This window comes from Panulirus ornatus, chromosome 56 (genome assembly GCF_036320965.1).
Source record: "Panulirus ornatus isolate Po-2019 chromosome 56, ASM3632096v1, whole genome shotgun sequence".
Taxonomy (NCBI): domain Eukaryota; kingdom Metazoa; phylum Arthropoda; class Malacostraca; order Decapoda; family Palinuridae; genus Panulirus; species Panulirus ornatus.
This window is the reverse complement of record NC_092279.1, coordinates 2183287-2209142: the sequence shown is the minus strand read 5'-3', so window position 1 is coordinate 2209142 and position 25856 is coordinate 2183287. Positions and strand designations below refer to the sequence as shown.

General features: G+C 44.4%; 2 protein-coding genes across 2 annotated transcripts in view; one reads left to right on the top strand and one right to left on the bottom strand.

Moving 5' to 3' along the window:
• LOC139765818 (uncharacterized) overlaps positions 1 to 25856 on the bottom strand; it is a 403015-nt gene that overhangs the window by 277629 nt on the left and 99530 nt on the right. The window lies entirely within an intron of this gene.
• Positions 2586 to 25856, top strand: part of LOC139765771 (gonadotropin-releasing hormone II receptor-like) — a 108044-nt gene continuing 84773 nt past the window's right edge. The window contains exon 1 of the mRNA XM_071693559.1: positions 2586 to 2729. The gene's annotated coding sequence lies outside the window, so the exon portion shown is untranslated. The remainder of the gene's footprint in view (positions 2730 to 25856) is intronic.

The following is a 25856-nucleotide window of genomic DNA, read 5'->3' as shown; positions in this document are numbered from 1 at the left end:
AATTGTCCATTATGTTTTACGACACTGGTTCCTTTGAAACTGATATGGCGTCCTAGCTACGTCTCTTCGTTGTATATCAACTGACTGTTATATGTCTCTCTTGTGTCTCCCCTGATGATGTGATTATTACACGAAAGTGCACTTGGGAACTTATCGTGTTTCATTTCCCCCGTGGACTCATTGGAATATATATATATATATATATATATATATATATATATATATATATATATATATATATATATATATATATATATACTTGAAGTCTGTTGGGGATGAGAGAGCTTGGGAAGTGAGTCAGTTGTTGTTCGCTGATGATACAGCGCTGGTGGCTGATTCATGTGAGAAACTGCAGAAGCTGGTGACTGAGTTTGGTAAAGTGTGTGGAAGAAGAAAGTTAAGAGTAAATGTGAATAAGAGCAAGGTTATTAGGTACAGTAGGGTTGAGGGTCAAGTCAATTGGGAGGTGAGTTTGAATGGAGAAAAACTGGAGGAAGTGAAGTGTTTTAGATATCTGGGAGTGGATCTGGCAGCGGATGGAACCATGGAAGCGGAAGTGGATCATAGGGTGGGGGAGGGGGCGAAAATTCTGGGGGCCTTGAAGAATGTGTGGAAGTCGAGAACATTATCTCGGAAAGCAAAACTGGGTATGTTTGAAGGAATAGTGGTTCCAACAATGTTGTATGGTTGCGAGGCGTGGGCTATGGATAGAGTTGTGCGCAGGAGGATGGATGTGCTGGAAATGAGATGTTTGAGGACAATGTGGGTGTGAGGTGGTTTGATCGAGTGAGTAACGTAAGGGTAAGAGAGATGTGTGGAAATAAAAAGAGCGTGGTTGAGAGAGCAGAAGAGGGTGTTTTGAAGTGGTTTGGGCACATGGAGAGAATGAGTGAGGAAAGATTGACCAAGAGGATATATGTGTCGGAGGTGGAGGGAACGAGGAGAAGAGGGAGACCAAATTGGAGGTGGAAAGATGAAGTGAAAAAGATTTTGTGTGATCGGGGCCTGAACATGCAGGAGGGTGAAAGGAGGGCAAGGAATAGAGTGAATTGGAGCGATGTGGTATACCGGGGTTGACGTGCTGTCAGTGGATTGAATCAAGGCATGTGAAGCGTCTGGGGTGGGCCATGGAAAGCTGTGTAGGTATGTATATTTGCGTGTGTGGACGTATGTATATACATGTGTATGGGGGGGGGGGGGGTTGGGCCATTTCTTTCGTCTGTTTCCTTGCGCTACCTCGCAAACGCGGGAGACAGCGACAAAGTAAAAAAAAAAAAAAAAAAAAAAAAAAATATATATATATATATATTTCTTTCATACTATTCGCCATTTCCCGCCTCAGCGAGGTAGCGTTAAGAACAGAGGACTGGGCCTCTGAGGAAACATCCTCATCCGGCCCCCTTCTCTGTTCCTTCCTTTGGAAAATTAAAAAAAAGAAAAAAAAATGAGGGGAAGATTTCCAGCCCCTCGCTCCCTTCCCTTTTAGTCGCCTACGAAACGCAGGGAATACGTGGGAAGTATTTTTTCTCCCCTATCGCCAGGGATAATATATATATATATATATATATATATATATATATATATATATATATATATATATATATATAAGGACACACAGACGGAGTTTACTTAATGGTCCTTACTTAAACCCAAACTACGCGAGGGTAATGTAAGATCCTGGTTACAGGCGCTACTCTCGAGATGTGGGAAATGGGCTATAGTACGTATCACACAAAGAATCCAGAGTTCATCTGAACTGTTCATCTTGGCGGTAAAGTACATTCCCAGAATCATGTTCCTAAGTCAAGCGCTACAACCGGGAAGTGGGCAATTTCCTTGACAGTACGTACACTCGGCCCAAGAAGTGATGTCTCCATTACCACAAATCCTCAATCAGCTTGCCATTTTTAAACCATTATCACAAATCTTCGATCAGCTTGCCATTTTTAAACTTATGTCTATTTTCGCTTTGGTCCTTTTCGAGGTATATAACCACTTTTGTGAAATAGAGAAACTAATCAATAAAAGAAGAACCAGTTTATGAATCGATTATCTAACGAACATATCATGCATGACATATTTCTAGCATACTTTGGAACGAAATCATATGAAGCAGCCTATCATATACTTCAGGAAATTAAGAAATATGATGCGTTTACATGATATCATCTTAGCATACTTTTAAACGAAATTATATGACGTAACATATCATATACTTCAGGGAAATTAAGAAATATGATGCGTTTAAATGAAATTATCTTAGCATACTTTTAAATGAAATTATATAACGTAGCATATCATACTTCAGGGATATAAAAGAAGAATATGCGTTCAAACGAAATGATACGACTTCAAAGATTCAAGTTTTGGAAAAGTGAGAAATAATATGGAGAGTTGAAATTGGAAATCAAAATGAATACGTATATGTCACTTGTGTTAAGTTGATATGAGAATCGAGTGAATAATATTAACTGAAGGAATGGTCATACAATATTTATAGAATCTCTCTACTGAAGATATAAAATAGATATTTTTCCATATTTACATCCTCGATGGATGATGACGTCAGGCGGGAGAAAAAACAAATGTCAAATGAGCAACTGATAAATTCTGTGACAAGGTTTATTGACTCAGTTATCATCTTACAGCAACAGGTGCCTGTCATACTGTCCTGCAAGTATCAAAACAACAACTGAAACAAGGAAAGGAGCCATATTCTCCATCCAGAAGTAAGTGTTATCTGCTTTTGTTCCTCTTTATCATTTCGTCCCGGTTCTCCTCTTTATCTTTTCCGCTAGTTATCTATATCTTTAAAATACTGGGCTAGGATATCAGTCTTCTACCACCCCTAAGGAAGCCTTTTACCTGCAGAAATAAGATGGGGGGGGGGGGGGGGGGGGTATGCCAGATGAAAGGTTGGGCAACGAGAAATTTGGGTCAATAATGAACTCCGTCTTCTTCAACGGCGTCCGGGCCACTGAGCTCAGCAGCCTCCCACCCTCACATAAGAGAGACGTCATTGCCAGATACCGCTATATGCAAGAACCATACCGAACACTGTGACATCACTTATTTGGCAGAGTGTACATTAACCTTCCTCATTCTCTGGGTATGACGGCTTCTAAGTAACCTATAGCGATGGCTATGGCGTTTTCTAAGTATTTATAGTATTTAAGTATTTTATGTATCTAAGGTATACTGGGTATTTAAAGTCAAGCATTTTCTGGGAATAATGAAAATAATGATAATATTAATAATAATAATAATTATAATGATATCAATAATGATAATAATAATGATAATGATAACAATAATAATAATAGTAATAATAATGATAATAATAATAATGATAATAATAATAATAATAATAATAATGATAATAATCATAATAATTATAATTACAATGATGTAACTTAATATAATAATAATAATGATAATAATAACAATAATAATAATAATAATAATAATGTCTAAAGTACTTACAGACCTACTAGGAAGTTCTGTACGCCTCCATGAAGCACTGTACACCTCGAAGTAGTGACGTGGGGTCAGGTGTACACTCAGAGTGGGAGAGGGAAATGACCTAGACAGCATCATCTCAGCATTTTGGAGAATAAAGGGGGGGAGACAAAAAAAGGAGAACGAATTGTCTTACGAGAGAGAGAGAGAGAGAGAGAGAGAGAGAGAGAGAGAGAGAGAGAGAGAGAGAGAGAGAGAGAGAGAGAGAGACTCTCTTGTTCGTACGTGCGTCTGGCTTCTGCGGTCGCCGCTTGACTCTCTCTCTCTCTCTCTCTCTTTCTCTCTCTCTATCTATCTCTCTCTCTCTCTCACTCTTTACTAATGTCTTCAGTCGAACTGACTTTATTGTTTGTCCTCCTCTTCTTCTACTGTCCATTTCAAGTTCTCTCCAACCCACCCCACTCCCTTCCCCCTCTCTCTCTCTCTCTCTCTCTCTCTCTCTCTCTCCTCCCATCACCCCTTCCTCCCCTCACCCGCCGCAGGGCAGCATCGAACCATTTCCATGTGAGCCGAGAACAAGACTTTGATGACCCAGCTCTCGCACGAATGTTAACCTAACCTGGCTCTGGGAGAGGTGGTGTGATGAATGGTGGCTCTCTCTCTCTCTCTCTCTCTCTCTCTCTCTCTCTCTCCCTCTCTCTCTCTCTCTCTCTCTCTCTCTCTCTCTCTCTCTCTCTCTCTCTCTCTGACGACAGCTCGGTGCTCTCTCTCTCTCTCTGTCTCTGTCTCGCTCTGTCTCTCTCTCTCTCTGTCTCTCTCTCTCTCTGTCTCTCTGTCTCTCTCTCTCTCTCTCTCTCTCTCTCTCTCTCTCTCTCTCTGACGACAGCTCGGTGCTCTCTGTCTCTCTGTCTCTGTCTCTGTCTCTCTCTGTCTCTCTCTCTCTCTGTCTCTGTCTGTCTGTCTGTCTCTCTCTCTCTCTCTCTCTCTCTCTCTCTCTCTCTCTCTCTCTCTCTCTCTCTCTCTCTCTCTCGTCAGCCTCGTACCCAAGAGGAAGGAACTTCCCGGGTCCTTCAAGGCCGCCACCCACCCTCCTCCACCTCCTCCTCTCTCAGCGATTTCTCAATACGATGCTCGTACGCTGTCAATCGTGTGTGTGTGTGTGTGTGTGTGTGTGTGTGTGTGTGTGTGTTAAGATCAAGCTCTTCCCTCTCCCTCCTCTTACTGCCTCCGGCTCTGCACTGAGGCCATACCGGACACACAGGTCCTCGATTTCCCCGTCAAAGGCTTCTGCACGACAGTGATCCAGAAGGACTGCAACGTTGCCACGTCTGTGCGACAAATGGATGTCACATCAGCTGTGTGTGTGTGCGTGTGTGTGTGTGTGTGTGTGTGTGTGTGTGTGTGTGAGTGGGTTAAGCCATTCCTCGTCTGTTTCCTTGCGCTACGTCGCTAACGCGTGAGATGGCGATTAAGTATAATATACATACATATATATATATATATATATATATATATATATATATATATATATATATATATATATATATATACATGAGTAAAGGCCTATAAAATTGGATAATTTTATTGTTCATAAAATTTGTAAACAATTCACCTTTTTGGCCGCATAGTAAGTTTATGAACGCTCGTTGTGTGTTTTGGACAATCGCTTGTTTACCAAATGGCGTCCTAGCTTCGTCTCTTCGATGTATATCAACTGACTGTTATATTTCTCTCTTGTGTCTCCCCTGACGATGTGATTATTACACGAAAGTGCACTAGGGAACTTGGCGTGTTTCATTTTCCCCCGTGGACTCATAGGAATATACTTGATCACGCGCAAAATTGGGATCCTTTCCAATATATATATATATATATATATATATATATATATATATATATATAGGGTTGAGGGTCAAGTCAATTGGGAGGTGAGTTTGAATGGTGAGAGGCTGGAGGAAGTGAAGTGTTTTAGATATCTGGGAGTGGATCTGTCAGCGGATGGAACCATGGAAGCGGAAGTGGATCATAGGGTGGGGGAGGGGGCGAAAATTTTGGGAGCCTTGAAAAATGTGTGGAAGTCGAGAACATTATCCCGGAAAGCAAAAATGGGTATGTTTGAAGGAATAGTGGTTCCAACAATGTTGTATGGTTGCGAGGCGTGGGCTATGGATAGAGTTGTGCGCAGGAGGATGGATGTGCTGGAAATGAGATGTTTGAGGACAATGTGTGGTGTGAGGTGGTTTGATCGAGTAAGTAACGTAAGGGTAAGAGGGATGTGTGGAAATAAAAAGAGCGTGGTTGAGAGAGCAGAAGAGGGTGTTTTGAAGTGGTTTGGGCACATGGAGAGAATGAGTGAGGAAAGATTGACCAAGAGGATATATGTGTCGGAGGTGGAGGGAACGAGGAGAAGAGGGAGACCAAATTGGAGGTGGAAAGATGGAGTGAAAAGGATTTTGTGTGATCGGGGCCTGAACATGCAGGAGGGTGAAAGGAGGGCAAGGAATAGAGTGAATTGGAGCGATGTGGTATACAGGGGTTGACGTGCTGTCAGTGGATTGAATCAAGGCATGTGAAGCGTCTGGGGTAAACCATGGAAAGCTGTGTAGGTATGTATATTGCGTGTGTGGACGTGTGTATGTACATGTGTATGGGGGGGGGGGTTGGGCCATTTCTTTCGTCTGTTTCCTTGCGCTACCTCGCAAACGCGGGAGACAGCGACAGAGTATAAAAAAAAAAAAAAAAAATATATATATATATATATATATATATATATATATATATATATATATATATGTATATATATATATATATCCCTGGGGATAGGGGAGAAAGAATACTTCCCACGTATTCCCTGCGTGTCGTAGAAGGCGACTAAAAGGGGAGGGAGCGGGTGGCTGGAAATCCTCCCCTTTCTTGTTTTTTTTTAATTTTCCAAAAGAAGCAACAGAGAAGGGGGTCAGGTGAGGATATTCCCTCTAAGGCCCAGTTCTCTGTTCTTAACGCTACCTCGCTAACGCGGGAAATGGCAAATAGTATGAAAAAAAAAAAATATATATATATATATATATATATATATAGGGAAAATGATTTGGTAAACAGAGAAGAGGTAGTAAAAGCTTTGCGGAAGATGAAAGCCGGCAAGGCAGCAGGTTTGGATGGTATTGCAGTGGAATTTATTAAAAAAGGGGGTGACTGTATTGTTGACTGGTTGGTAAGGTTATTTAATGTATGTATGACTCATGGTGAGGTGCCTGAGGATTGGCGGAATGCGTGCATAGTGCCATTGTACAAAGGCAAGGGGGATAAGAGTGAGTGCTCAAATTACCGAGGTATAAGTTTGTTGAGTATTCCTGGTAAATTATATGGGAGGGTATTGATTGAGAGGGTGAAGGCATGTACAGAGCATCAGATTGGGGAAGAGCAGTGTGGTTTCAGAAGTGGGAGAGGATGTGTGGATCAGGTGTTTGCTTTGAAGAATGTATGTGAGAAATACTTAGAAAAGCAAATGGATTTGTATGTAGCATTTATGGATCTGGAGAAGGCATATGATAGAGTTGATAGAGATGCTCTGTGGAAGGTATTAAGAATATATGGTGTGAGAGGCAAGTTGTTAGAAGCAGTGAAAAGTTTTTATCGAGGATGTAAGGCATGTGTACATGTAGGAAGAGAGGAAAGTGATTGGTTCTCAGTGAATGTAGGTTTGCGGCAGGGGTGTGTGATGTCTCCATGGTTGTTTAATTTGTTTATGGATGGGGTTGTTAGGGAGGTGAATGCAAGAGTTTTGGAAAGAGGGGCAAGTATGAGGTCTGTTGGGGATGAGAGAGCTTGGGAAGTGAGTCAGTTGTTGTTCGCTGATGATACAGCGCTGGTGGCGGATTCATGTGAGAAACTGCAGAAGCTGGTGACGGAGTTTGGTAAAGTGTGTGGAAGAAGAAAGTTAAGAGTAAATGTGAATAAGAGCAAGGTTATTAGGTACAGTAGGGTTGAGGGTCAAGTCAATTGGGAGGTGAGTTTGAATGGAGAAAAACTGGAGGAAGTGAAGTGTTTTAGATATCTGGGAGTGGATCTGTCAGCGGATGGAACCATGGAAGCGGAAGTGGATCATAGGGTGGGGGAGGAGGCGAAAATTTTGGGAGCCTTGAAAAATGTGTGGAAGTCGAGAACATTATCCCGGAAAGCAAAAATGGGTATGTTTGAAGGAATAGTAGTTCCAACAATGTTGTATGGTTGCGAGGCGTGGGCTATGGATAGAGTTGTGCGCAGGAGGATGGATGTGCTGGAAATGAGATGTTTGAGGACAATGTGTGGTGTGAGGTGGTTTGATCGAGTAAGTAACGTAAGGGTAAGAGAGATGTGTGGAAATAAAAAGAGCGTGGTTGAGAGAGCAGAAGAGGGTGTTTTGAAATGGTTTGGGCACATGGAGAGAATGAGTGAGGAAAGATTGACCAAGAGGATATATGTGTCGGAGGTGGAGGGAACGAGGAGAAGAGGGAGACCAAATTGGAGGTGGAAAGATGGAGTGAAAAGGATTTTGTGTGATCGGGGCCTGAACATGCAGGAGGGTGAAAGGAGGGCAAGGAATAGAGTGAATTGGAGCGATGTGGTATACAGGGGTTGACGTGCTGTCAGTGGATTGAATCAGGGCATGTGAGGCGTCCGGGGTAAACCATGGAAAGCTGTGTAGGTATGTATGTTTGCGTGTGTGGACGTGTGTATGTACATGTGTATGGGGAGGGTTGGGCCATTTCTTTCGTCTGTTTCCTTGCGCTACCTCGCAAACGCGGGAGACAGCGACAAAGTATAAAAAAAAAAAAAAAAATATATATATATATATATATATATATATATATATATATATATATATATGGATATGATGGTTCATTCAACTTATAACACTGATACCAAAGACGAGACAACACTGACACAACAGTATAACAACACCACAACATAACACAACACAATAGCGAAGCACAAGAGCAATATTGTAATTCACAATATACTAGTTTGTCTGGCTCCAGGCATCAATGTGAAGCCATGTGAACTCTCTCCTTACACACATTATATTATTTATATATATATATATATATATATATATATATATATATATATATATATATATATATATATATATATATATAGGGATAGGGGAGAAAGAATACTTCCCACGTATTCCCTGCGTGTCGTAGAAGGCGACTAAAAGGGGAGGGAGCGGGTGGCTGGAAATCCTCCCCTCTCGTTTTTTTCAATTTTCCAAAAGAAGGAACAGAGAAGGGGGCCAGGTGAGGATGTTCCCTCAAAGGCCCAGTCCTCTGTTCTTAACGCTACCTCGCTGACGTGGGAAATGGCGAATAGTACGAAAGAAAAAGAAGAATATATATATATATATATTGTTGGAAAGGATCACAATTTTGCGCGTGATCAAGATATTCCTATGAGTCCACGGGGAAAATGAAACACGAAAAGTTCCCAAGTGCACTTTCGTGTAATAATCACATCATCAGGGGAGACACAAGAGAAAAATATAACAGTCAGTTGATATACATCGAAGAGACGATGTTTACCAAATGGCGTCCTAGCTTCGTTAAAAATTATGATCATTGTATTGACTGGAGTAATGCCATCCCAGTTATTAACTCTAACTCTATTAACAAGAGAAATATCATTGAATCTTCTATTATTAAATACACAAAGAATTATAATCTTAATATTAGTGATGGTCTGTACAAATTAGATAACTTTATTGTTGATAAAGTTTGTAAAATGATAAGTTTATGAACGCTCGTTGTATGTTTTGGACAATCGCATGTTTACCAAATGGCGTCCTAGCTTCGTCTCTTCGAGTATATCAACTGACTGTTATATTTCTCTCTTGTGTCTCCCCTGATGATGTGATTATGACACGAAAGTGCACTTGGGAACTTTTCGTGTTTCATTTTCCCCGTGGACTCATAGGAATATATATATATATATATATATATATATATATATATATATATATATATATATTCAGACCCATATGAACACTTTTATCAAAGACTCAGTCCAGTAGCACGGTGGGATAGTGTGAGATGAACCAGTTAGAATGATTGGATCAAATGCCAATTTGAAATTGGATTACCGCTGGGGTCCGCCTCACGCGCAACCCCCCCCCCCCCCTACACGTGGCACGAGAACTGACGTGCCCACGTGCCTGGCATATGACACTTAGGGCCACTATGGCTGGCATATGACACTCAGGGCCACTATGGCTGGCATATGACACTCATGTCTGACACATGACATGGGACACTTTACCATGGTGTAATAATGGTTTAGCGGGTGTGAAGCAGTACGCGTTCCTGACCCTGATGCATCCACGGGCCGCCCAAGGTCGAGGGCATAGGTTCGAATCCTAGTTACGACAGTCGGTCCAAAGTCAATCCAGCTGTTCATCAGCCTCCTAGGGACTGGTTGATAAAATGAGTACCTGGCTCAGCCTAAGGTGTGTATATATATATATATATATATATATATATATATATATATATATATATATATATATATATATATATATATATCGATAATGGAATGGCCTTGATTAGGACCTTAACTACCCGTGTCATCTCAGCTAACATAACACACCTGACAACCACAGTCATACCCATGATGTTCATCATGATGTTCATCTCTTAAATAGAGAGAACAGGTCCATAACTCCATTAACACCATGTTCAATTAGCACCGTAACAAACCAAAAAGAAAATTATGTTAGTCCCTCATACAGGTTCTTTGATGGTGAAAGAAAACGGGGCTCCACAGGGCGAGGCAAGAGTTCTCATAAAATGGCCTTGTAGGGAAAAACCACTTTGGATCCCTGGTTCTTTAGGGGGAGCGAATACCGAACATTGCAAGTGGGGGAGGAAAAATATATGGAAAGGGGAACAATGGAGCCAGATGAGGAAAACTCAAAAAACCCAATGTTTTTAAGACACTCGAGAGACTGTGCTGGCTCGAAGAGCTTCAGGGAATGGAGATAAAAAAAAAGAGCAAGTGAAAGAGAGAGAGAGAGAGAGAGAGAGAGAGAGAGAGAGAGAGAGAGAGAGAGAGAGAGAGAGAGAGAGAGAGAGGTAAACCCACCCTCTTTTGTTATGATGGCTGTGACGTCGTCATAGACGACTGAATGCCCCAAATACAAGGTCATCTCACTTATACTCTCTCTCTCTCTCTCTCTCTCTCTCTCTCTCTCTCTCTCTCTCTCTCTCTCTCTCTCTCTAACTCTCTCTCTCTCCACGTACGTGTAAGCATGCTGAATATTTTCTTTAATACACTGGCTGTTAAAGACTAAGGCATATCTAATATTTCACTGGCTTTCTGATGTTTTTTTTTTTTCTATGTTGCTCAGATGAAGTGTGAACTGAATGTCCAATATACATTTTCACTCTATTCTTGTTATCAATGAGACAGTTTAGGCACACGACAGCTATCAACCTTCAGTCAAAATCATTATAGATGATTCAACACAACACAAACAATAAAACAAGAATAAGTCACATTTTGAAGCGATATATTGATCCGTGGACCGTGTTCCTTCGGATTTCATGACTGGCAGCGTGGCCGGTCGGTAGGGGGGTCACACTGGACTGAAGATGGGCAGTGTTCGTACGCCCGAAACGTCTTAAAGTGTTACAAGTATAAAGTGGAAAAGAATATAGGACATTTAATTCACACTTCATTTAATGAAAGAAAACGTATGCTGAGACAAACCTTAAAAGAAAACGTTAAAAAACAGAACAAAACGAGTTAATGTTAAATATACATTATACTTTAACACTATTTTTTATGATCGATCGCCGTTTCTCGCGTCAGAGAGGTAGCACCAGGAATAGAGGAAAAAAAAAAAAAAGGCGACATCCGTTCACATCCATTCTCTAGCTGTCATGTGTCATGCACCGAAACCACAGCTCCCTCATCACACATCCAGGCCCCCACATATCTTTCCATGGTTTACCCCAAACGCTTCACATGCCCTGGTTCAGTCCATTGACAGCACGTCGACCCCGGTATATATATATATATATATATATATATATATATATATATATATATATATATATATATACCCAACCTCCATTCGGGTCGTCACATGTTTACCAAATGGCGTCCTAGCTACGTCTCTTCGATGTATATCAACTGACTGTTATATTTCTCTCTTGTGTCTCCCCTGATGATGTGATTATTACACGAGAGTGCACTTGGGAACTTATCGTGTTTCATTTCCCCCGTGGACTCATAGGAATATACTTGATCACGCGCTAAATTGTGATCCTTTCCAATATATATATATATATATATATATATATATATATATATATATATATATATACCTGCTTCTCACACTCTCTCCCCCGCCCCCAGCTCACGCTGATCAAAGGCCCTGCCTGAACGGATAGTCTGGAACTGTCTTTAACTCTCTATCCAGGTTTCTTTTGAGTGTCTGCTCCCCCCCCCCCCTAAGGACGTCCCTCTTGATGTCCAAACTTTAAATAGCTTTCTCTTCTTCCGGGCTTAGTGTAGCGTCGGACGTATTAGCCCGTGTTTATAGTTTGGTCCCTTGGGTACAGGGTGGGAGCGGGGGCGCTGGCTGGAACTTCGCCTCCCCTCCTGTGTTACCCTTCCACAAAAAGGAACAGCAGACGGAGCCAAATTTGAATCCCATCTCCCACTAAAACTTTAAAGCTATCTGTTCCGGACGCTGCCTCGCCCGCTCGGGAAATGGCGAGTACGTATGTCAGAGAGACGAAATTCTCAATTCATAACCGTATGTAGACTACCTTACGACTCTTATCGTCGTTCTATCTCGGGGTAACGCAGGGAAATGGGGTTGTGCACACCACACACACACACACACACACACACACACACACACACACATACACAAACACACACACAAACACACACACACACACACACACACACACATACACACACACACACACGAGCGCGCGCGCGAACATACGGGTCTCTGTGGTGTAGTGGTTAGCATTACTAAGTCTCAGTCAACACGGGCCAGCCCCGGCATGGGTTCGAATCCTGAGTGTGGCATTCGGACCACAGTCAACCCAGGTGTTCATCCTCTCCCCTCGGGGCTGGTCGATAGATGCGGTAACTGGCTTAGGCTGGTGTGTGTGTGTGTGTGTGTGTGTGTGTGTGTGTGTGTGTGTGTGTGTACATAAGGGTAAAGATTAGTTACATAAATACGAAATTAAGAAACTCTCTTCCACCCTACGCAAGGGATCCATTTATCGACCAGCAATGAGGACATGATAAGCACCTGGGTTGGGTGTGGGCCGCCTGCCCTTGTCGAAGTCTCGGATTCGAACACAGAACAAGCCAATACAGTCAATCTAGCTGTTCATCCATTTCCTAGGGATTGGCCGATAAAATGGGGCGGGGTAGCGACAGGAATGGATGAAGGCAAGTAAGAATGAATATGTACATGTGTATATATGTATATATCTGTGTATTTGTAACTATATGTTGACATGTATATGTAGGTATATATGGGCGTTTATGTACATGTGTATATGAGTGGATGGGCCATTCTTCGTCTGTTTCTGGACGCTACCCCGATGGCGAGGGAAACAGCGATTATATACTATATTAATATATATATATATATATATATATATATATATATATATATATATATATAAATATATATCTTTTCTTTCATACTATTCGCCATTTCCCGCGTATATATATATTGAATCAAGGCATGTGAAGCGTCTGGGGTAAACCATGGAAAGCTGTGTAGGTATGTATATTTGCGTGTGTGGACGTATGTATATACATGTGTATGGGGGGGGTTGGGCCATTTCTTTCGTCTGTTTCCTTGCGCTACCTCGCAAACGCGGGAGACAGCGACAAAGTATAATAAAAAAATGGAAAAAAAAAAAAAAAAAAATATATATATATATATATATATATATATATATATATATATATATATATATATATATATATATATATATATAGACAGATATAGATAGATAGATATAAATAGATACACAGATAGATAGATAGATAGATAGCGTTAATGGGATGGCCTTGATTCGGGCCCCAGCTGCCCGTGCCGCCTCAGCCATCATAGGAGAAAAAACACAAGAATTACTCCCATCCCCGTGTATTCAGCTGCCGCCCTGGGAATAAAAGGCCATCCTTGTGTTGTTGGTGAACTTTGATATCCCACGGGAAATCGAGGCTTGGTGCACGACCACAGGTGTGGTGAGCTGTGGTATGGTGGTGAGGTCCTGTGGTGTGGTGAGCTGTGGTGTGGTGGTGAAGTGATGTGGTGTGGTGAGCTGTGGTGTGGTAAGAGACGTAGTGTGTGTGTGTGTGTGTGTGTGTGTGTGTGTGTGTGTGTGTGTGTGTGTGTGTGTGTGTCTGTGTGTGGTGAGCTGTGGTGTGGTGGTGGTGAGATCCTGTGATGTGGTGAGCTGTGGTGTGGTGAGAAACGTAGTGTGTGTGTGTGTGGTGAGCTGTGGTGTGGTGGTGTAGAGGTCCTGTGGTGTGGTGAGCTGTGGTGTGGTGAGAAACGTAGTGTGTGTGTGTGTGGTGAGCTGTGGTGTGGTGGTGTAGAGGTCCTGTGGTGTGGTGAGCTGTGGTGCGGTGAGAGACGTAATGTGTGTGTGTGTCTCTCTGTGGTGTGGAGAGATGGTGAGGTCCTGTGGTGTGGTGAGAAACGTGGTTTGTGTGTGTCTCTCTCTGTGTGGTGAGTTGTGGTGTGGTGGGAGACGTGGTGTGTGTGTGTGTGTGTGTGTGTGTGTGTGTGGTGTGGTGGGAGACGTGGTGTGTGTGTGTGTGTGTGTGTGTGTGTGTGTCTGTGTGTGGTGAGCTGTGGTGTGGTGGTGGTGAGATCCTGTGATGTGGTGAGCTGTGGTGTGGTGAGAAACGTAGTGTGTGTGTGTGTGGTGAGCTGTGGTGTGGTGGTGTAGAGGTCCTGTGGTGTGGTGAGCTGTGGTGTGGTGGTGTAGAGGTCCTGTGGTGTGGTGAGCTGTGGTGCGGTGAGAGACGTAATGTGTGTGTGTCTCTCTGTGGTGTGGAGAGATGGTGAGGTCCTGTGGTGTGGTGAGAGACGTGGTTTGCGTGTCTCTCTCTGTCTGTGTGGTGAGTTGTGGTGTGGTGGGAGACGTGGTGTGTGTGTGTGTGTGTGGTGAGCTGTGGTGGGAGAGGTGGTGTGTGCGTGTGTGTGGTGAGCTGTGGTGGTGGTGGGCTGTGGTGGTAGTGGTGGTGGTGAGCTGTGGTGGTGGTGGTGGTGTAAGGACCCACTCCACTAACACTGCCCCTAACAGCTTATTATCTTCGACCACCACAGCTTGAGCTGGCTCATGTCAACTCAGGGGATCCTAGTGACACAGTTTGACCAGCCCCCCAAAGCTGCCCACCCACCCTCTCTGATGACATGACATGTCGTGAGATGACTGTGCTGATGACATGACATGTGAGATGACTGTGGTGTTGACATGACATGTGAGATGACTGTGCTGATGACATGACATGTGAGATAACTGTGGTGTTGACATGACATGTGAGATGACGTGGGGTTGACTGAATGTCGTGAGATGATTTTTGTGTTGAATGACATGTAGATGCTGTGGTGTTGACATGACATGTAGATGACTGTGGTGTTGACATTTACATGTGGATGGACTGTGTGATGACATGACATGAGTGACTGTGGTGTTGACATGACAAGTGAGTGGCTGTTGATGACATGACACGTGAAAATGACTTGCTGATGACATGACATGTGGATGACTGTGGTGTTGACATGACATGTGAGATGACTGTGGTGTTGACATAATGTGAATTGTTTCTGAATGTATATACTGCTTCTCACACTCTCTCCCCCACCCCCAGCTCACGCTCATCAAAGGCCCTGCCTGAACGGATAGTCTGGAACTGTCTTTAACTCTCTATCCAGGTTTCTTTTGAGTGTCTGCTCCCCCCCCCCCCCCCCCCTAAGGACGTCCCTCTTGATGTCCAAACTTTAAATAGCTTTCTCTTCTTCCGGGCTTAGTGTAGCGTCGGACGTATTAGCCCATGTTTATAGTTTGGTCCCTTGGGTACAAGGTGGGAGCGGGGGCGCTGGCTGGAACTTCGCCTCCCCTCCTGTGTTACCCTTCCACAAGAAGGAACAGCAGACGGAGCCAAATTTGAATCCCATCTCCCACTAAAGTTTTAAAGCTATCTGTTCCGGACGCTGCCTCGCCCGCTCGGGAAATGGCGAGTACGTATGTCAGAGAGACGAAATTCTCAATTCATAACCGTATATAGACTACCTTACGACTCTTATCGTCGTTCTATCTCGGGGTAACGCAGGGAAATGGGGTTGTCCACGCCACACGCACACACACACACACACACACACACACACACACACACACACACACACATACAAACACACAAACACACACACACACACACACACACGCGCGCGCGCGAACATACGGGTCTCCGTGGTGTAGTGGTTAGCATTACTGAGTCTCAGTCAACACGGGCCAGCCCCGGCATGGGTTCGAATCCTGGGTGTGGCACTCGGACCACAGTCAACCCAGGTGTTCATCCTCTCCCCTCGGGGCTGGTCGATAGATGCGGTAACTGGCTTAGGCTGGTGTGTGTGTGTGTGTGTGTGTGTGTGTGTGTGTACATAAGGGTAAAGATTAGTTACATAAATACGAGATTAAGAAACTCTCTTCCACCCTACGCAAGGTATCCATTTATCGACCAGCAATGAGGACAGGATAAGCACCTGGGTTGGGTGTGGGCCGCCTGCCCTTGTCAAAGTCTCGGCTTAAAACACAAAACAAGCCTATACAGTCAACCTAGCTGTTCATCCATTTCCTAGGGATTGGCCGATAAAATGGGGCGGGGTAGCGACAGGAATGGATGAAGGCAAGTAAGTATGAATATGTACATGTGTATATATGTATATATCTGTGTATTTGTAACTATATGCTGATATGTATATGTAGGTATATATGGGCGTTTATGTACATGTGTATATGAGTGGATGGGCCATTCTTCGTCTATTTCTTGACGCTACCCCGATGGCGAGGGAAACAGCATTATATACCATATCAATATATATATATATATATATATATATATATATATATATATATATATATATATATATATATATATATATATATATATGATAGAGTTGATAGAGATGCTCTGTGGAAGGTATTAAGAATATATGGAGTGGGAGGAAAGTTGTTAGAAGCAGTGAAAAGTTTTTATCGAGGATGTAAGGCATGTGTACGTGTAGGAAGAGAGGAAAGTGATTGGTTCTCAGTGAATGTAGGTTTGCGGCAGGGGTGTGTGATGTCTCCATGGTTGTTTAATTTGTTTATGGATGGGGTTGTTAGGGAGGTAAATGCAAGAGTTTTGGAAAGAGGGGCAAGTATGAAGTCTGTTGGGGATGAGAGAGCTTGGGAAGTGAGTCAGTTGTTGTTCGCTGATGATACAGCGCTGGTGGCTGATTCATGTGAGAAACTGCAGAAGCTGGTGACTGAGTTTGGTAAAGTGTGTGGAAGAAGAAAGTTAAGAGTAAATGTGAATAAGAGCAAGGTTATTAAGTACAGTAGGGTTGAGGGTCAAGTCAATTGGGAGGTGAGTTTGAATGGAGAAAAACTGGAGGAAGTGAAGTGTTTTAGATATCTGGGAGTGGATCTGGCAGCGGATGGAACCATGGAAGCGGAAGTGGATCATAGGGTGGGGGAGGGGGCGAAAATTCTGGGGGCCTTGAAGAATGTGTGGAAGTTGAGAACATTATCTCGGAAAGCAAAAATGGGTATGTTTGAAGGAATAGTGGTTCCAACAATGTTGTATGGTTGCGAGGCGTGGGCTATGGATAGAGTTGTGCGCAGGAGGATGGATGTGCTGGAAATGAGATGTTTGAGGACAATGTGTGGTGTGAGGTGGTTTGATCGAGTGAGTAACGTAAGGGTAAGAGAGATGTGTGGAAATAAAAAGAGCGTGGTTGAGAGAGCAGAAGAGGGTGTTTTGAAGTGGTTTGGGCACATGGAGAGGATGAGTGAGGAAAGATTGACCAAGAGGATATATGTGTCGGAGGTGGAGGGACAAGGAGAAGAGGGAGACCAAATTGGAGGTGGAAAGATGGAGTGAAAAAGATTTTGTGTGATCGGGGCCTGAACATGCAGGAGGGTGAAAGGAGGGCAAGGAATAGAGTGAATTGGAGCGATGTGGTATACCGGGGTTGACGTGCTGTCAGTGGATTGAATCAAGGCATGTGAAGCGTCTGGGGTAAGCTATGGAAAGCTGTGTAGGTATGTATATTTGCGTGTGTGGACGTATGTATATACATGTGTATGGGGGGGGTTGGGCCATTTCTTTCGTCTGTTTCCTTGCGCTACCTCGCAAACGCGGGAAACAGCGACAAAGTATAATATAAATATATATATATATATATATATATAGATAGATAGATAGATAGATAGATAGATATAGATAGATAGATATAAATAGATAGATACATAGATAGATAGATAGATAGATAGCATTAATGGGATGGCCTTGATTCGGGCCCCAGCTGCCCGTGCCGCCTCAGCCATCATAGGAGAAAAAACACAAGAATTACTCCCATCCCCGTGTATTCAGCTGCCGCCCTGGGAATAAAAGGCCATCCTTGTGTTGTTGGTGAACTTTGATATCCCACGGGAAATCGAGGCTTGGTGCGCGACCACAGGTGTGGTGAGCTGTGGTATGGTGGTGAGGTCCTGTGGTGTGGTGAGCTGTGGTGTGGTGGTGAAGTGATGTGGTGTGGTGAGCTGTGGTGTGGTAAGAGACGTAGTGTGTGTGTGTGTGTGTGTGTGTCTGTGTGTGGTGAGCTGTGGTGTGGTGGTGGTGAGATCCTGTGATGTGGTGAGCTGTGGTGTGGTGAGAAACGTAGTGTGTGTGTGTCTGTGTGTGGTGAGCTGTGGTGTGGTAAGAGACGTAGTGTGTGTGTGTGTGTGTGTGTGTGTGTGGTGAGCTGTGGTGTGGTGGTGGTGAGATCCTGTGATGTGGTGAGCTGTGGTGTGGTGAGAAACGTAGTGTGTGTGTGTCTGTGTGTGGTGAGCTGTGGTGTGGTAAGAGACGTAGTGTGTGTGTGTGTGTGTGTGTGTGTGTGGTGAGCTGTGGTGTGGTGGTGGTGAGATCCTGTGATGTGGTGAGCTGTGGTGTGGTGAGAAACGTAGTGTGTGTGTGTGTGTGTGTGTGGTGAGCTGTGGTGTGGTGGTGTAGAGGTCCTGTGGTGTGGTGAGCTGTGGTGTGGTGAGAAACGTAGTGTGTGTGTGTGTGTGTGGTGAGCTGTGGTGTGGTGGTGTAGAGGTCCTGTGGTGTGGTGAGCTGTGGTGTGGTGGTGTAGAGGTCCTGTGGTGTGGTGAGCTGTGGTGTGGTGAGAAACGTAGTGTGTGTGTGTGTGTGTGGTGAGCTGTGGTGTGGTGGTGTAGAGGTCCTGTGGTGTGGTGAGCTGTGGTGTGGTGGTGTAGAGGTCCTGTGGTGTGGTGAGCTGTGGTGTGGTGAGAAACGTAGTGTGTGTGTGTGTGGTGAGCTGTGGTGTGGTGGTGTAGAGGTCCTGTGGTGTGGTGAGCTGTGGTGTGGTGGTGTAGAGGTCCTGTGGTGTGGTGAGCTGTGGTGCGGTGAGAGACGTAATGTGTGTGTGTGTCTCTCTGTGGTGTGGAGAGATGGTGAGGTCCTGTGGTGTGGTGAGAGACGTGGTTTGCGTGTCTCTCTCTCTGTGTGGTGAGTTGTGGTGTGGTGGGAGACGTGGTGTGTGTGTGTGTCTCTGTGTGTGTGTGTGGTGAGCTGTGGTGGTGGTGAGCTGTGGTGGTGGTGGTGTAAGGACCCACTCCACTAACACTGACCCTAACAGCTTATTATCTTCGACCACCACAGCTTGAGCTGGCTCATGTCAACTAAGTGAATCCTAGTGACACAGTTTGACCAGCCCCCAAAGCTGCCCACCCACCCTCTCTGGTGACATGACATGTCGTGAGATGGCTGTGGTGTTGACATGACATGTGAGATGACTGTGGTGTTGACATGACATGTGAGATGACTGTGGTGTTAACATGACATGTGAGATGACTGTGCTGATGACATGACATGTGAGATGACTGTGGTGTTGACATGATATGTGAGATGACTGTGCTGATGACATGACCTGTAAGATGACTGTGGTGTTGACATGACATGTGAGATGACATGTGAGATGACTGTGGTGTTAACATGACATGTGAGATGACTGTGGTGTTGACATGACATGTGAGATGACTGTGGTGTTGACATGACATGTCGTGAGATGACTGTGGTGTTGACATGACATGTAAGATGACTGTGGTGTTGACATGACATGTAAGATGACTGTGGTGTTGACATGACATGTGAGATGACTGTGTTGATGACATGACATGTGAGATAACTGTGGTGTTGACATGACATGTGAGATGACTGTGGTGTTGACATGACATGTCGTGAGATGACTGTGGTGCTGACATGACATGTCGTGAGATGGCTGTGGTGTTGACATGACATGTGAGACGGCTGTGGTGATGACATGACCTGTCATGAGATGACTGTAGTGTTGACATGACATGTCGTGAGATGACTGTAGTGTTGACATGACATGTGAGATGACTGTGGTGATGACATGACATGTCGTGAGATGACTGTGGTGTTGACATGTCATGTCGTGAGATGACTGTGCTGATGACATGACATGTGAGATGACTGTGCTGATGACATGACATGTGAGATGACTGTGGTGTTGACATGACATGTCGTGAGATGACTGTGGTGTTGACATGACATGTCGTGAGATGAATGTGGTGTTGACATGACATGTCGTGAGATGACTGTGGTGTTGACAGACGAAACACATGGTGTTTACAGTTCCAAATGATTTTAGTGTGAACGCGGACTTCGAGAACATTTTCCCTTAATTTAACGACCTTTTCCACTTCCCGCTGCTCAAACAGGTTGAACGAAACGAGGTTGAAAAAGTATATTAATATCTTTTTCTCCTTCTATCCCAGAAATGTATGAGCGAAACTGCATAACTGATTTAAGATATCACGTTTACCATTCTCGCTATGATAAGCTTTGGTCAATAATGCGGTAAGGGGAGACCACATCAAAGGCTTTCTTATCAGGCTATACAATACGAGTTTATATATATATATATATATATATATATATATATATATATATATATATATATATATATATATATACATATATTCCTATGTGTCCACGGGGAAAATGAAACACGATAAGTTTCCAAGTGCACTTTCGTGTAATAATCACATCATCAGGGGAGGCACAAGAGGGAAATATAACAGTCAGTTGATATACATAGAAGAGACGTAGCTAGGACGCCATTTGGTAAATACGTCTCTTCGATGTATATCAACTGACTATTATATATCTCCCTTGTGTCTCCCCTGATAATGTGATTATTAGACGAAAGTGCACTTGGGAACTTATCGTGTTTCATTTTCCTTTCCAATATATGAAATGAGTAGTGTTATGAGGATGGTGGACAGTGTGAGGTGAGGGGTCTGGAATGTGTCTGTTATGAACCCAGGCCAGTTCGGTACCCTTGATCAAGACCTTGTAAGGTCAGAACACAATATCTACCCCATCACCAGACCACTTCAAGGTCTATGCAAGTCGCGGCGAAGTCAGAACTGTGTCTTAGTCCACATAAATGCTGCCACTTCGGCATCTGGATGACATCTGCTTATAAGGTACGAGCCACTGGGATGTGATATGACCTTGTTTTCTTTTTTTTAAGACCTGACTCTGTGAGGTTAGGTCAAAGTTCAGGCCACAATATGAAAAGGATCGTACCGTCGTGCTCCAGTATCGTACCGTCGTGCTCAAGGATCGTACCGTCGTGCTCAAGGATCGTACCGTCGTGCTCAAGGATCGTACCGTCGTGCTCAAGGATCGTACCGTCGTGCTCAAGGATCGTACCGTCGTGCTCCAGTATCGTACCGTCGTGCTCAAGGATCGTACCGTCGTGGTCAAGGATCGTACCGTCGTGCTCAAGGATCGTACCGTCGTGGTCAAGGGTCGTACCGTCGTTCTCAAGGATCGTACCGTCGTGCTCAAGGATCGTACCGTCGTGTTCAAGGGTCGTACCGTCGTGCTCAAGGATCGTACCGTCGTGGTCAAGGATCGTACCGTCATGCTCAAGGATCGTACCGTCGTGCTCAAGGATCGTACCGTCGTGGTCAAGGATCGTACCGTCATGCTCAAGGATCGTACCGTCGTGGTCAAGGGTCGTACCGTCGTGCTCAAGGATCGTACCGTCGTGCTCAAGGATCGTACCGTCGTGCTCAAGGATCGTACCGTCGTGCTCAAGGATCGTACCGTCATGCTCAAGGATCGTACCGTCGTGCTCAAGGATCGTACCGTCGTGCTCAAGGATCGTACCGTCATGCTCAAGGGTCGTACTGTCGTGGTCAAGGATCGTACCGTCATGCTCAAGGATCGTACCGTCATGCTCAAGGATCGTACCGTCGTGCTCAAGGGTCGTACCATCGTGCTCAAGGATCGTACCGTCATGCTCAAGGGTCGTACCGTCGTGCTCAAGGATCGTACCGTCGTGTTCAAGGGTCGTACCGTCATGCTCAAGGATCGTACCGTCGTGCTCGAGGGTCGTATCGTCGTGCTCAAGGATCGTACCGTCGTGCTCAAGGATCGTACCGTCATGCTCAAGGATCGTACCGTCGTGGTCAAGGGTCGTACCGTCGTGCTCAAGGATCGTACCGTCGTGGTCAAGGATCGTACCGTCATGCTCAAGGATCGTACCGTCGTGCTCAAGGATCGTACCGTCGTGGTCAAGGATCGTACCGTCATGCTCAAGGATCGTACCGTCGTGGTCAAGGGTCGTACCGTCGTGCTCAAGGATCGTACCGTCGTGCTCAAGGATCGTACCGTCGTGCTCAAGGATCGTACCGTCGTGCTCAAGGATCGTACCGTCATGCTCAAGGGTCGTACCGTCATGCTCAAGGGTCGTACCGTCGTGGTCAAGGATCGTACCGTCATGCTCAAGGGTCGTACCGTCATGCTCAAGGGTCGTACCGTCATGCTCAAGGATCGTACCGTCGTGCTCAAGGATCGTACCGTCATGCTCAAGGGTCGTACTGTCGTGGTCAAGGATCGTACCGTCATGCTCAAGGGTCGTACCGTCATGCTCAAGGGTCGTACCGTCATGCTCAAGGATCGTACCGTCGTGCTCAAGGATCGTACCGTCATGCTCAAGGGTCGTACTGTCGTGCTCAAGGGTCGTATCGTCGTGGTCAAGGATCGTACCGTCGTGCTCAAGGATCGTACCGTCATGCTCAAGGGTCGTACTGTCGTGCTCAAGGGTCGTACCGTCGTGCTCAAGGGTCGTACCGTCGTGCTCAAGGGTCGTACCGTCGTGCTCAAGAGTCGTACTGTCGTGCTCAAGAGTCGTACCCTCGTGCTCAAGGGTCGTACCGTCGTGGTCAAGGGTCGTACCGTCGTGGTCAAGGATTGTACCGTTGTGCTCAAGGGTCGTACCGTAGTGCGCAAGAGTCGTATGGCCTTCCTTCAGTGTTCGTAGCTGTTGAAGAATATATATATATATATATATATATATATATATATATATATATATATATATATATATATATATATATATATATATATTACACTTTATTATACTTTGTCGCTGTCTCCCGCGCTAGCGAGGTAGCGCAAGGAAACAGACGAAAGAATGGCCCAACCCAGATACATACACAATATATACATACACGTCCACACACGTACATATACATACCCATACATTTCAACATATATATATATATATATATATATATATATATATATATATATATATATATATATATATATATATATACATGTATATAATTCATACTTGCTGCCTTTATTCATTCCCGTCGCCACCCCGCCACACTTGAAAAGACACCCATCTCCCCCCCCCGCACGCGCGCGAGGTAGCGCTAGGAAAAGACAACAAATGCCACATTCGTTCACATTCAGTCTCTAGCTGTCATGTATAATGCACCGAAACCACAGCTCCCTTTCCACATCCAGGCCCCACAATACTTTCCATGGTTTACCCCAGACGCTTCACATGCCTTGGTTCAATCCATTGAAAGCACGTCGACCCCGGTATACCACATCGTTCCAATTCACTCTATTCCTTGCACGCCTTTCACCCTCCTGCATGATCAGGCCCCGATCGCTCAAAATCTTTTACACTCTTCCACTTCTCCTCGCTACCTTTACCTCTGACACATATATCCTCTTTGTCAATCTTTCCTCACTCATTCTCTCCATGTGACCATACCATTTCAATACATAGTCCTCTGCTCTCTCAACCACACTCTTTTTATTACCAAACATCTCTCTTACCCTATTATTACTCGATCAAACCACCTCACACCACATATTGTCCTCAAACATCTCATTACCAACACATCCACCCTCCTGCGCACAACCCTATCTATAGCCCATGCCTCGCAAACATATAACATGGTTGGAACCACTATTCCTTCAAACATACCCATTTTTGCTTTCCGAGATCATGTTCTCGCCTTCAACACATTTTTCAAAGCTCCCAAAACTTTCGCCCCCTCCCCTACCCTGTGACTCACTTCCGCTTCCATGGTTCCACCCGCTGCTAAATCCACTCCCAGATATCTAAAACACTTCACTTCCTCCAGTTTTTCTCCATTCAAACTTACCTCCCAATTGACTTGTCCCTCAACCCTACTGTACCTAATAACCTTGCTCTTATTCACATTTACTCTCAGCTTTCTTCTTTCACACACTTTACCAAACTCATTCACCAGCTTTTGCAGTTTCTCACACGAATCAGCCACCAGCGCTGTATCATTAGCGAACAACAACTGACTCACTTCGGAAGACCTCTCATCCACAACAGGCTGTATTCTTGCCCCTCTCTCCAAAACTCTTGCAATCACCTCCATAACAACCCCATCAATAAACTAATTAAACAACCATGGAGACATCACACAACCCTGCCGCAAATCGACATTCACTGAGAACCAATCACTATCCTTTCTTCCTACTCGTACACATGCCTTACATCCTCGATAAAAACTTTTCACTGCTTCTAGCAACTTGACTCCCACACCATATACATTTAATACCTTCCACAGAGCATCCACACATCCTCTACCACTTCTGAAACCACACTGCTCTTCCCCAATCTGATGCCCTGTACATGCCTTCACCCTCTCAATCAATACCCTTCCATATAATTTCCCAGGAATACTCAACAAACTTATACCTCTGTAATTTGAACATTCACCTTTATCCCTTTTGCCTTTGTACAATGGCACTATGCAAGCATTCCGCCAATCCTCAGGCTCTTCATCATGAGCCATACATACATTGAATATCCTCACCAACCAATCAACAACTCAGTCACCCCCTTTTTTAATAAACTCCACTGCAATACCATCCAAACCCGCCGCCTTGCCGGCTTTCATCTTCCGCAAAGCTTTCATTACCTCTTCTCTGTTCACCAAATCATTCTCCCTGACCCTCTCACTTCGAACACCACCTCAACCAAAACACCCTATATCTGCCAGTCTACCATCTAACACATTCAACAGACCTTCAAAATACTCACTCCATCTCCTTCTCACATCACCACTACTTGTTATTACCTTCCCGTTAGCCCCCTTCACCGATGTTCCCATTTGTTCTCTTGTCGTACGCATTCTATTCACCTCCTTCCAAAACATCTTTTTATTCTCCCTAAAATTTAATGATACTCTCTCACCCTAACTCTCGTTTGCCCTCTTTTTCACCTCTTGCACCTTACTCTTGACCTCCTGCCTCTTTCTTTTATACATCTCCTAGTCATTTGCACCATTTCCCTGCAAAAATCGACCAAATGCCTCTCTCTTCTCTTTCACTAATAATCTTACTTCTTCATCCCACCACTCACTACCCTTTCTAATCTGCCCACCTCCCACGTTTCTCATGCCACAAGCATCTTTTACGCAAGCCATCACTGCTTCCCTACATACATCCCATTCCTCCCCCAATCCCCTTACGTCCTTTGCTCTCACCTTTTTCCATTCTGCATTCAGTCTCTCCTGGTAGTTCCTCACACAAGTCTTCTTCCCAAGCTCACTTACTCTTACCACTCTCTTCACCCCAACATTCTCTCTTCTTTTCTGAAAACCTCTACAAATCTTCACCTTCGCCTCCACAAGATAATGATCAGACATCCCTCCAGTTGCACCTCTGAGCACATTAACATCCACAAGTCTCTCTTTCACACGCCTATCAATTAACACGTAATCCTATAACGCCCT